Source organism: Rhamphochromis longiceps, linkage group LG11, assembly GCF_057381845.1.
Source record: "Rhamphochromis longiceps isolate RC_006_pf linkage group LG11, R_longiceps_female_GT1.1, whole genome shotgun sequence".
In the NCBI taxonomy this organism is placed as follows: Eukaryota; Metazoa; Chordata; class Actinopteri; order Cichliformes; family Cichlidae; genus Rhamphochromis; species Rhamphochromis longiceps.
Genome location: NC_140567.1, coordinates 32,864,193 through 32,875,672, shown reverse-complemented (window position 1 = coordinate 32,875,672; position 11,480 = coordinate 32,864,193).

Sequence of the window (11,480 nt, the reverse complement as noted above, 5' to 3'; positions counted from 1 at the left end):
TGGTTAATGTGGTCATAGTTTTTAACTTCTTAGTTTTTAATTTATTACAGTAAATTAAAAACTACAACTGCACACTCATGTCTTTAAACTAATTGTTTAATTAAACCATAAGGATTATTTGTTAAGGAATGGTTTACCATGATACTCTTTTTTAAATGTTGAGCAGCCTATTGGTTATTTTATTTTCAGCACTTCACCAATGAGTGAATGATTCTCCTGGAGAGAACAGTAGTGCATATTGGGCTGCAGATGCTGGGGATCATAATGTCAGAGTTCTAAAAACAACTGGGTCACAGCCTGGGGCAGCTGTTACAGATTAATTATGGAATAATATTTAGCCTAATCCATAATAAGATGCATGTGCATACTCGTCTACCTCCATGGAACACTGATTGTTTTGTCTTTACAGACATTAGAGTTAAAATTATGCAAACTGGCAATGAAGTTCTAAACAGTAAACAGCGTCACCTGTTAAAAAGGTTTTTCTGGGAACTAGTGGCAGTTTTTGAAGGCGCTGTGTATTTATTGCATGTTCACACGATCTCTGCATTTTAAAATAAGTGGAGAAATTGGAGCTTTCACCTTTTTATCTTTTTAAAACAGCCACATCCGGGATCATTTATATTTATGAATTAAAGGACTGCTGCTAATGAAACGGGGCAGACCCATCTCCTCTCCTAAAGTAAAGCCGACTGTGTGAGTGAAAGTTATGATCATTTACATTTCTGTTACCGTGGAGTGTCAGCTTTGGCTGATAAGCTGTCATATTTGCGGCAGTGTATGAGAGAGAGCTGGAAACTCCCTAGTCTGTGACAAACTCATACATCATTTCCTTCTTGTAATTACATGAAAAAGAAAAACTTATGCAAGAGGGCTTTTTTTTTTTAGCCTGTAGGTTATGTTTATGGTAAATCTGAGATCTAGATGGTGACAGGAGTTCAGTTATAAGATGACAGAAGTTCTTTTGGAGTGGTAATTCAACAAAATATTACTGAAAGTGGAATGACAGTGTATAAATCATAGAAATTACTCCGGCTTAGGTTCTACACAAATATTTACCTACATTATAGCAGCTACCAGCCTTGAAGTACTTATTAGATCAGTGAAGGTGCACTCAGTGTAGGTAGGTAGGTAGGTAGGTAGGTAGGTAGGTAGGTAGGTAGATAGATAGATAGATAGATAGATAGATAGATAGATAGATAGATAGATAGATAGATAGATAGATAGATAGATAGATAGATAGATAGATAGATAGATAGATAGATAGATAGATAGATAGATAGATAGATAGATAGATAGAGGAAGTGGCTGACATCCAGAAGTCCCACTAGTGGCTGGACAAAGCTGGACAAAGGTGGTAGACAAGGTGGCTGTAGTGATAGATGTAGCATCAGGAAGAAGGAACACGAGAAGCTGGAGAAGTACCAGTGGCTCAGACAAGAGCTCGAGAAGATGTGGAGAGTGAAGGTAACGGTGGTCCCAGTGGTAATCGGAGTTCTAGGTGCTGTGACTCCCAAGCTAGGCGAGTGGCTCCAGCAGATCCCAGGAACAACATCGGTGATCTCTGTCCAGAAGAGCGCAATCCTGGGAACAGCTAAGATACACATGTTTGAAATGTTTGAAATAAAAATGAAATAAAAAAAATTAAAAAAAAAGATACTGCACAGGACCCTCAAGAAGCTCCCAGGCCTCTGGTAGAGGACCCGTGGTGGAAGGATTGACCGCCCACAGAGACAATAGGGGAATTTATATATATATAGCTAAGCTGCAAACCCGCCTCACCCGTTTTTTGACATGACAAAAAAGAAAAACACACATTTTAAAAATAATAAATAATAGTAATCTGTAACCATCTTGCATGGTTTTCAGTAACGTCACCCTGTGCAGAAAACACCTGTCTTCATATGTGGTTATCTACAGTTGTTCTCACGTTCTCTTCATTCTTCTTCTGCCCTCTGTTGTGTTTTTCATTTTCTTACCACCAGAGGGCACTGTGTGCCTCTGTACAGAACAGCGTCAGAGCATCAACACCGAAGACGTGCTGAAAACGACGGCACTGCACTGGGAGGCTCCGCACGGCCACAGGGAGCTGGCCGAGCTCCTGCTGGGGTGCGGTGCAAATGTCCTCTCTCACAGCGAGCTCGACATGATGGATCCCAGGAACACTGAGCTGAACGTACTGCTACAGGTGGATGGATGGGAGTGAGGACGGAAAGAGAAAGACTGTGAAGGATAGAGGAATCCAGACAGTTAAGAACAGGGAAGCGTAAGGACAGTGTGAGAGAGTAAGGAGTCAGTAGAAAAGACAGATAAAGGATATTGAGGCAAAGTGGAGTGAATACAGACATAATGGTGAGATAAAAGAGGGAAAGTGGCATGATGGGAAGATGAACAAAGCAGGCAAAGAGGACATTGTAAAGATGAGGGAGGACTAAATAAAGAGGGACCGAAGAGATATAAGGACATAAGGAGAAAGATAGGTTAAGGACAGAAAAGCTGAGGCAAGTCAAGTTAGGTCATCTGGGTTTCTGGCAGCATCTCAGACACATAACATTTTGGCACAAGGTTATTAAACAAGATAAGGGAACAGGAGACAGTGAAAAAGACACAAAATGACCAAGCACATTTCAGCCAAGGCAGGTAAAAAATGAACACAGAAGGGAGAGCGAGATGGACAGATAGATGAAGGCGGAAAGGCAAGGAGACATGGATGGATAAATCAGGGGCCTGTGAGAGAGGAGGGAGGGAGAAAGATGGACAGAGATTATAGGGACAGCAAAACAGAGAGGAAGGATGAGGAAGAGGAGAAATGGTGAAGCCAGGGATATTAACAAAAAGGGCTGATGGAGGAGGACGAAAAGTCAGAAGACTGTGGGACTGCAGGCGCCAAACATGTTTGCATGGGCCCCCTGTGATTTCCAAAATACGTCTGATGTTTTCTAAGTGCGACTAGCGAAGCCCCAGTTTGACTGGTGTTGCTATGGTTTCAATAGCCATGCAGCCTCTGTCTGTCAGATGTTGCAGACTGTTTTTTACCATAGCACCCACATTAAGACACCATTTCACAATATAGAGGATTAGACCCAGTGATTATTAAAATAACAGTTAAATGGTTGTGGATTATATTAAAATGGGTGGACACGGACACATTTGGAGATTTTAAAAGGCCCACGTGCTTTCCTACCAAGGTTTTACATAATTGAGGTGTGTGGGGGCTCTCAGGCGATACGTAGGAGGCTCTAGTTATCATTAGATAACTTATCTCCCTTATCAGGACTCTTCAGCTAGCCAGACTAGAGATAGTAGGGCCTCGAGCAAAAGCAATGGATGACCCATGCGACACGGTTGCATACAACAGGGCACCGATACAGAACGTGTTTATGAAACATAAACACCCACGAGGAGGGAATTCATGACTTTGTGAAGGATGAATCACTGTAAGCGCACATTATGCCAACACAAGTTCATCGTCGAAAGTTAACTTTAACTAGGGGATTTTTGAGGCATTTCATGAAGCCACAAAAATGTTTTTATCATGTCCAGAGAGCACAGACACTCAAGTGGTAGGCAGATGTCTCTTTCAGATGAGGTGCACTAAATTGAGACAGGATTCATTAATAGCATGATTTACTTTTTTGCAAAAGAGAATATGGTACAGTCAGTATAATGCTTTCTTTCTAATCCTAGGCACTTGCTACTCTTTATAAAAAGTGCTGTCACATTCAGTTACTAAGTATTTGCCTCCATCCTGATTCCTTTTTTTTTGTATTTTTGTCACGTTTCAAATCATCAAATAGATTTTAATATTAGACAAAGATGACCCACATAGATACAAAGTGCAGCTTTTAAATGATTATATCATTTAGTAAGGAGGAAAAAAAGCTATCCAAACCTTTGTGAAAAGGTAATTGTCCCCTAAGCCTAATAACCAGTTGTGTCACCCTTGGCAGTTTGCCTTGACCTGTGTACATCCCTGTCCTTGTGCAGATTTGTTGAAAAAAATGTAGATCTTCTGAGGTTACCCTCCTCTACATCTAAAGGGTCTATATTTTTCCAGTGCTAGGCACCGCAGGACATCTGTAGAGGTCTGTCCATGTCCTGAGTGTTCAGAGCTGTTTTGATGGCACAAGGAAAACACACTATCTGACAAATGGTTTGATTTGGGGGCAGATTGGTTTGCAGACTATTAGTAAATGCAACGGAAATAAATTTTACCTAATTGAAAACCACCAATTCCTTGTGTGCTTGCATAGGACAGCTTACAGAACCAGAAACAACTACATCTACGTCATCATCCATGCTGGTGGGATTGTCAACATTTCAGAACTGGGCCTCCACTTCCAGCAAGATCACGGCATGGAAGTGGAGGCAATGGAATATGTGAAAAGACACCTAACAAGACACATTATCTTGAGAGATAAAAAAATGATTTCTGACAAGAAACAAGAAAAAAAATTAAAAGTTACTGAACAGTAACTGACAACTGTTAAACAGAACAACTCAGAAAATGTTCTTGGAAGGAAACGCTTTCAACAGCTAACATTCATTTAGAGCAGCAATCATTCGCTTACACCTGTGAGAATAGAAGAACATCAAAAATGTTAGTATGCACAGCTTAATCCCTTTTTCCCTTTGTGGTTGTGTAACAGTTTGGCTTTGTTTCATTTTTGTACGGCAGCAAAGTGTTGGAGTGGTCCTTTGTGGCTGTTATCTAACAAAGCTAGCCAACTGTTGTCTTCAGACAAGTTAGAGAACACTATGGATGAAATAATTCTTCAGCATGGCTGCACAATGGTGGGCTAAGGGTCATCTCTATACTGGTGAACCAGGAGCCAGCAGCTGTGGGCCAACAGTTCATCCTCACCCTGCTTTGGCAGCAGAGCGAGTGGGCTATTTATGTGCTCAGTGCTTTTGAATACTGATTAGGAGGTAAGGGAGATCAGACATGCACTGAAATTATAATAATTGTAGCTAGTTTTGGTCAGCTCCTTTGGAAAAAACCCTCAAAAAACAAAAGACAGGGCAATTAGTGGATTAAAACATGATAACTATTAAACACATTAATATGGGACACTATGGAGAATGCAAGAAAAATAGAGAAACTGATGCAGCATACCAATCTCTCAGTGATGATTCCCCAGTAGCATGTCTGACAATCTCAAGGTGACATTCACTTTAAAGTGAGAGTGAGAAAACTTGTCTTCTTCTTCCTCTTTTAAAGGAAAGTTAAATTCAGCATAGAGCGCGTCTTAGAGTTCAAAGACTAATTGTTACAAAATATTTTCATCCCTAAATGTATGTGCATATTTGCATGTACATTATATGCTATATACTCTTACGTGTCTTACAATTCTTTTTAAAATGTTTTCTTTCTATTTTAATTCTTTTATTATATTATCCTTCTGTTCAGCACTTTGGCCGACACTTGATGTCTTTTAAATGTGCTATATAAATAAAGATGACTTGACTTGACTAAAGGGGATCATGCTCTGAAAAAGGGTTAAGAATTACTGATACATTATACACTTTTTTCCCCAGAAGAAAAGGATGCAGGTTTCTGGTAATACTTTATGTTAAAGCTTTATTCCTGCAGAAGTCAACAGATCAATAAGCTGAAGGAAAAAGTTGTTTCATTAGTGTTTCACACTGAGTCTGCAGAAGAAGCAGTGGGCAGACTTTTAATGAGCTTCATCATTTAATCACATCAAGATGACTTATCATTTTAAAACCGCCAAATAAATGGGAGCTGAAAGTTTTGTAATATTAATGGCTCCTTCTCTACAAAATGTATCTAGAATTTACTGTTTTACAAGTTACACAGGAGCAAAAACAGTTTGTGAGGCTTCTTGGTGAGCTAACCTAAAGTTAAACACCTACTAGTCAGGTAGGAAAGAAAAAAGCTCCATAAGTATGTGAAAATATCCTTTTCAAGTTTTATTTTTTTATTTTTCTGTCAGGATTTGTGATAAATGACCTCAGAGTGATGTGCCAGGCAGTAAACGTCTCTGGAGGTGTACTGTATGGACAAATATAATAATGAAGCAATTACTGTAAGAGCACTTCATCCGCTCTTATCCATGATGACCTATATCAAGCAGATAGAAGCTCTATGTTGCACTCAAGGACACTTCAGCAGAACCCACAACAATAGTTTATCTTCACTGAATCAAAGTTGACCTTTGTTGTGGAGTACCCTCCTCCATCTACATAGCCACTATAATATAGATTTGATTTCAATGAGAACTGGACACATCAACATATTTTGGAAATGAAAACTACATTCAGTAAATAATGTGAAGGTGTCAATAACTGCATTCCCTCAAATGGTCACTTTAGGCCGGCTCCAAAACTTTCCATAGATTCCCAAGATAAAATACAAAAGTTTACAGCAGAAATAAATATCTGAAATGAACTGATATAATGTAGAATTTAAATTTAATTAGCGTTTAACCCAGGCACGGGGGGATTTCCATACCAGATTGGCTGAGCCCTGGAGTGTGGAGATGGGAGTAGGGACTTTAAACATGGATACACTATATATAGGACAGCGGTCCCCAACCCCCAGACCACGGACCTGTACCGTTCTGTAGCGCAAAAAAGGTTGGGGACCGCTACAGAACGGTACAGGTCCGTGGTCTGGGGGTTGGGGACCGCTGCTATAGGACATTAAATGGCCTATAGTGAGTTGCATGAGAGACTGGACACTAAAGAAGGAGAAAATGTCATATAAATTTTCACATCAGAGAGATATTACTAGAAAGGATGTGCAGCAGGTTAGGGAGAGCAGGTTAGAGATGGAAATGTACTAACAACTGAAGTGAGCTCTGAGGACTTTGGGGCAGGCAGAAGAGAGCCTGGAGAGCACAGGGATGCACTGGAGAGAGGAGGAGTGAAAGTCAATAGAAGCAAGAAAAATGCGCGTGTGGATTTGAAGGAGACGTGTAACACTGAAGAGGCAAGGAGTAGAGATAGTCAAGGCAGATGAGTTTAAATAGCTGGGATTAACCATCTAAAGGCACAGACGGTGCATGACCACAAAGAATATTGATGAATGTACTAAATGAGGACATGCAGAAGGTTGATGTAACAGTGGATGATGATATAAAAGGCTGAGATGGAGGCTAATGATTTGCTGTGGTGTCCCCTTAAAGGAGCAGCCAAAAGAAGAAAAAAGATTAAGGCTTAAAGTCATGTGGAATCAAGGACACAGTGGCTGCTATTTGATCTTGTTAAGTTTTTGATTGAAAGTAAGTGTTCATTATTGCCACAATGTGCATTTGGTTTTAAACCTGTGGGTCACAAGTCCAATATAGCTCCCTTTCAAAATCACTTACATTTTGGATACACCTTGCTAATCAAGCTAGCTACTCAGCAGTAGCATTAGCAGAAAACTCCCAAGTTCTATTCCCTCTTCTAAATGTGACATATACATTTGTTATGGGGAGATTTGTCAAGTCTCAGATTGGACTGGTGACTATAAAATTGATAGTGCAAGCCTAATTAACAATGAGTTTAACTGGAGACAAATTTGCACTGTGAAAAATGAAATTCTTTTGGATGATGACTCTTGGGACTCCTGGGCTAATTTTCTTTGACGCTTTGACAGTTTTAATCGGTCTCCTGTGAGCTCTTGCATGAACAATCCTAAAGTGGCTTGAACAAGAAACATTTATTTTATAATTCCAGTTCCAGAGTTCTTTCTGAAAGTTGTTTCTGCTTTGCATTCACTGTTCCTGTGTCCTACAAAGATCTCCATGCTTATGAGCCATTATGTGCAAGTGAAATTTATGTAAATTGTTTTGTACAACAGCCAGTAGAAGCATTTATATTCCCAGCTGCCCTTGTCAAGTTCTCCCATGGTCTTCGGTAATGACTGTCATTACACTGGGCAGCTCTTAGACATCAACAGTCAGTCATAGTGGTGAAAAATACCATTGCACGCAGCTCCCTGTTAGCAAAACTCTTGAAATGTGTGCACAGAAAGGCTCAGTGGGAGTGAGGGCTGGTAGTTGATGTGATATGTATTCCTGAACAGCTGTCTTGCTCTGATGTACTTTGAGGAGGGAAGCAGATTGCAGCTGACATGTAACTGACAAACCAGCTCCAGACTTTTACCAAGATGTGGGAGATGGAATCATATCTTTGCAGCGCACACAGTCTGTCAGTGCTTTACAAATTTTATCCTTAAAAGTTTATCATGGCCTGGTACTATGTTATGGTGCTCTGAAGGCTATGTGGGCTCTCTCATAGCTTGACATCACCTGATAGGCGCCCCCAGGCTGTCCCAGAGCGACCAGGAGCAACAGTGCTTCATCAATCAGGGCCCTGAGGCTCAAAACGACCCGCCTGAGGAGATCAGCTATCCTTGAATAGTAGAACCACCTCTTAAAATGCAGCCATGATTGGACATTTTGTTGAAATGTATTTTATGTTATTGGATGATTTAAAAACAGTTTTATAAAATTTGTGTTTTCTAGACAATGAATCCTCATAACTTTAGTTATGCCTTTTCTCTAGTGCTAGCTTACAGTTGAGATTTGTAATTTTAAATTGGAAAAATAATTTCATATTAAACAATAATTTCTATGGAGGGCTTCAATAAATTTCCTTTGTGTGCAGGCTGTAATCAGCTGATCTATGCTGATACTTTGAGGTTTGCTGATCTAACTGAGTTCAACAACATGTAAGCAGAGGTTGCACAGGCTGTCTTGGCTGATTTCCATTCACTACACTGGCATCATAGTGTTAATACTGTCTCTCTATATCTAATACAGTATTTGGTTGGTATAAAGGTTGAGTTCGGTGACTGAATCTAAGCATCATCAGCTAAAATGCAAATTCATCTGCACTAAACTGGATGTAACCCAATTGTGGCTATGGACACCTCAGCCACTGGGCACCAGTCCAACTCAGCTCTTGATTGTAATTTCATCTTAGTACAAAAAGCGAACCTGTTTATCCTGCACTCAACTTATACTAAAGAATATTTTCATAAAGGTTTACAGTAACTCTGATGGTTATGCAGGGTGTTTTACAATATCAAAAACATGACTTCACGTCATATTCAGATCTAATATTCATTTAAAAATTAAGGGCATTACATGTAAACTTGGAATTTCCATTTTATCAAACATCCTTACTTTTGTATAAACTTTTTTTCCCCCTCCTGTCCTGTCTTTCTTATATTTTTCTCCATCGCTGAGTGTTATCGCTCATTCTTTTCTCTCCCCTGAAAATACAGCATCTGTACCTCTAGCTAGCAGACACACTGTGTGGCAAACTGCACGCAAAGAGTTTGTATATTTGCTGATATTTGTTGAGGTGACAGAAACGTTGCATGTAAAATTATCTGCCACACAAAAAACTAAAAAAAAATACTCCCTGTACACTCGCTCCCCTTCTGTAGCGCTTGGTAAATGTTGAACTCTCTTGATCACAACTTATGGGCATCTGCACCAAAAACGTCCTTACAGATTGACCCGGCCCACTTTAACCCCTGAATGTAGTGCTATAACAAGCCCCAGTGATGGATACACCAATAAGATTGTCTTTTATGTATTACCTCAAATACATTAAACCTAAAGTACTAAGCCTGTTCTGAAAACTAAAGGAGCTTAGAGTGGAGACATTTGGGTTAAAATGCAGGGAGAAAAAGTAAAAAGTTGTCAGAAAAATAAATACTTAAAGTATAGATACCTGAAAAAATCCACTTAAGTGCAGTAACAAAGTATTTGTACTTTGTTGTTTCCCACCTTTGGTCAAATCATATATTAAAGTACACTTAGTATGTGTGTGAGAATAGCCAGGTAAAGTGAATTCATAGCTAACAACAGTTTATCCTGTGGCTTGTGAAATCTATTAGAGAAGCATCCTTGTCTTTCAGTAGCAACAGATGAGAACAATGTCCAGTTATCTGCTGCATGTGAGAAAGGACAAATCTGAAATTACAATACTTACATGTCAGCATTTAGCATTTCTACACCATAGGAGCACTGTTAAAATGGCTTTTCTGGGCTATTTTCTTGCAATTTAGTGTGGTAATCGCTCTGCAAACAGCTGCTCTTGTTACTGCTAGGGCACCTCTGCCCCTTTTATTTTTCAAGAGAAGAGTCTCACAGAGGGAACAAACAGGCATATTTAAATGAGAATGCTATTACTTAAAGGTTTATTCACTGGAAGTCAGAGCCAAGCAAGTGGCAATTTTATCAAACACCAATTGGGAACCTGCTAAATCGGCTAAAAACTAAACGGCCAGTGTTACGTGTTAAAACTTGCAGTTCCCCCAGTGGCCACTTGAGGTAGGCTCCAAAAGAAAGACAATACTCATAGACCCCATACTAAAAGGTTTAACTTCAGCTCTGAAACTGACATGTTTCCAGCCTGGTACAAAATACAGTTTTGGTTGTTATGAATAATTTTCCTAATCACCCTTTTCAAGTTTAAAGTTAGGGCATGGCTACTTTTATAAACAGATGGCAGCTGTCACTGTCTTCAAGGCCTCACTTTCACTAACTGAGAAAACCACTCTTTATAACATTCATGGTTTTGGTACCTTTGGATCATTTCAATGGACATACAGGACTCTTTGCAGTCCTGGGAAAATGTTCTACGTACGGTAAGTTGCAGCCAGGTCAATCACTTAATTAATTGGTTATCAGCAAGAAGATATTTTAGCAGCTTGTTTGACACACGGCCATCATCTTCCTAGAAGGGGCCATCTCAGAAAATTCACCCCAAGGTCAGACCATGCTTAGAGAAATTGCAAAAGACCCCAAGAACTACACCTCAGACTCCACAGCAATCTCGTGACAGTGCAATGAGAAAAAGGTTGAACAAATATGGCTTGTTTGGAAGTGCCAGGACAGGCCTCTTGGTATGATAATAATAATAATAATAATGGATACTTTATTGATCCCCATGGGGAAATTACTTGTTTTTCTCTGCATTTGACCCATTCACTCAGTGAAGCAGTGGGCAGCCCACTAAGCAGGCGCCCGGGGAGCAGTGTGTAGGGACGGTACCTTGCTCAGGGGTACCTCAGGGTAGCCGTTAAGTGGATTCGAACCGCCGACCTTCCGATCATGGTAGCATGACTTAAGTTTGTAAAGTTGGATCTGAACAAATCACAAGACTTTTGGAATGATGTCCTTTGCACAGCACCACGTCTGGTGAAAAACAAGCATGGGTGATAATTTGGGTTTATTCTGCCGTCACAGGAGTTGAAGGAGTCAGCCATGAACTGTAGTTTACCAGTGTATGCTACAGTCAAATGTGAGGCCATTTATCAATTAAAGCTTATCCCAAACACACCAAAAACATTTACAACAGAATAGCCGAAAAAAGAATCAAGGTGTCACAATGATCCAGTCAGAGTCAAACTGACTGAAAAGCATCGACCTTCAGAGAGCTGTGCATAAATGAAACCTCGATGAACTGAACTGACGTTGTAAAGACGAATGCACCAAAGTTTATCCATAACA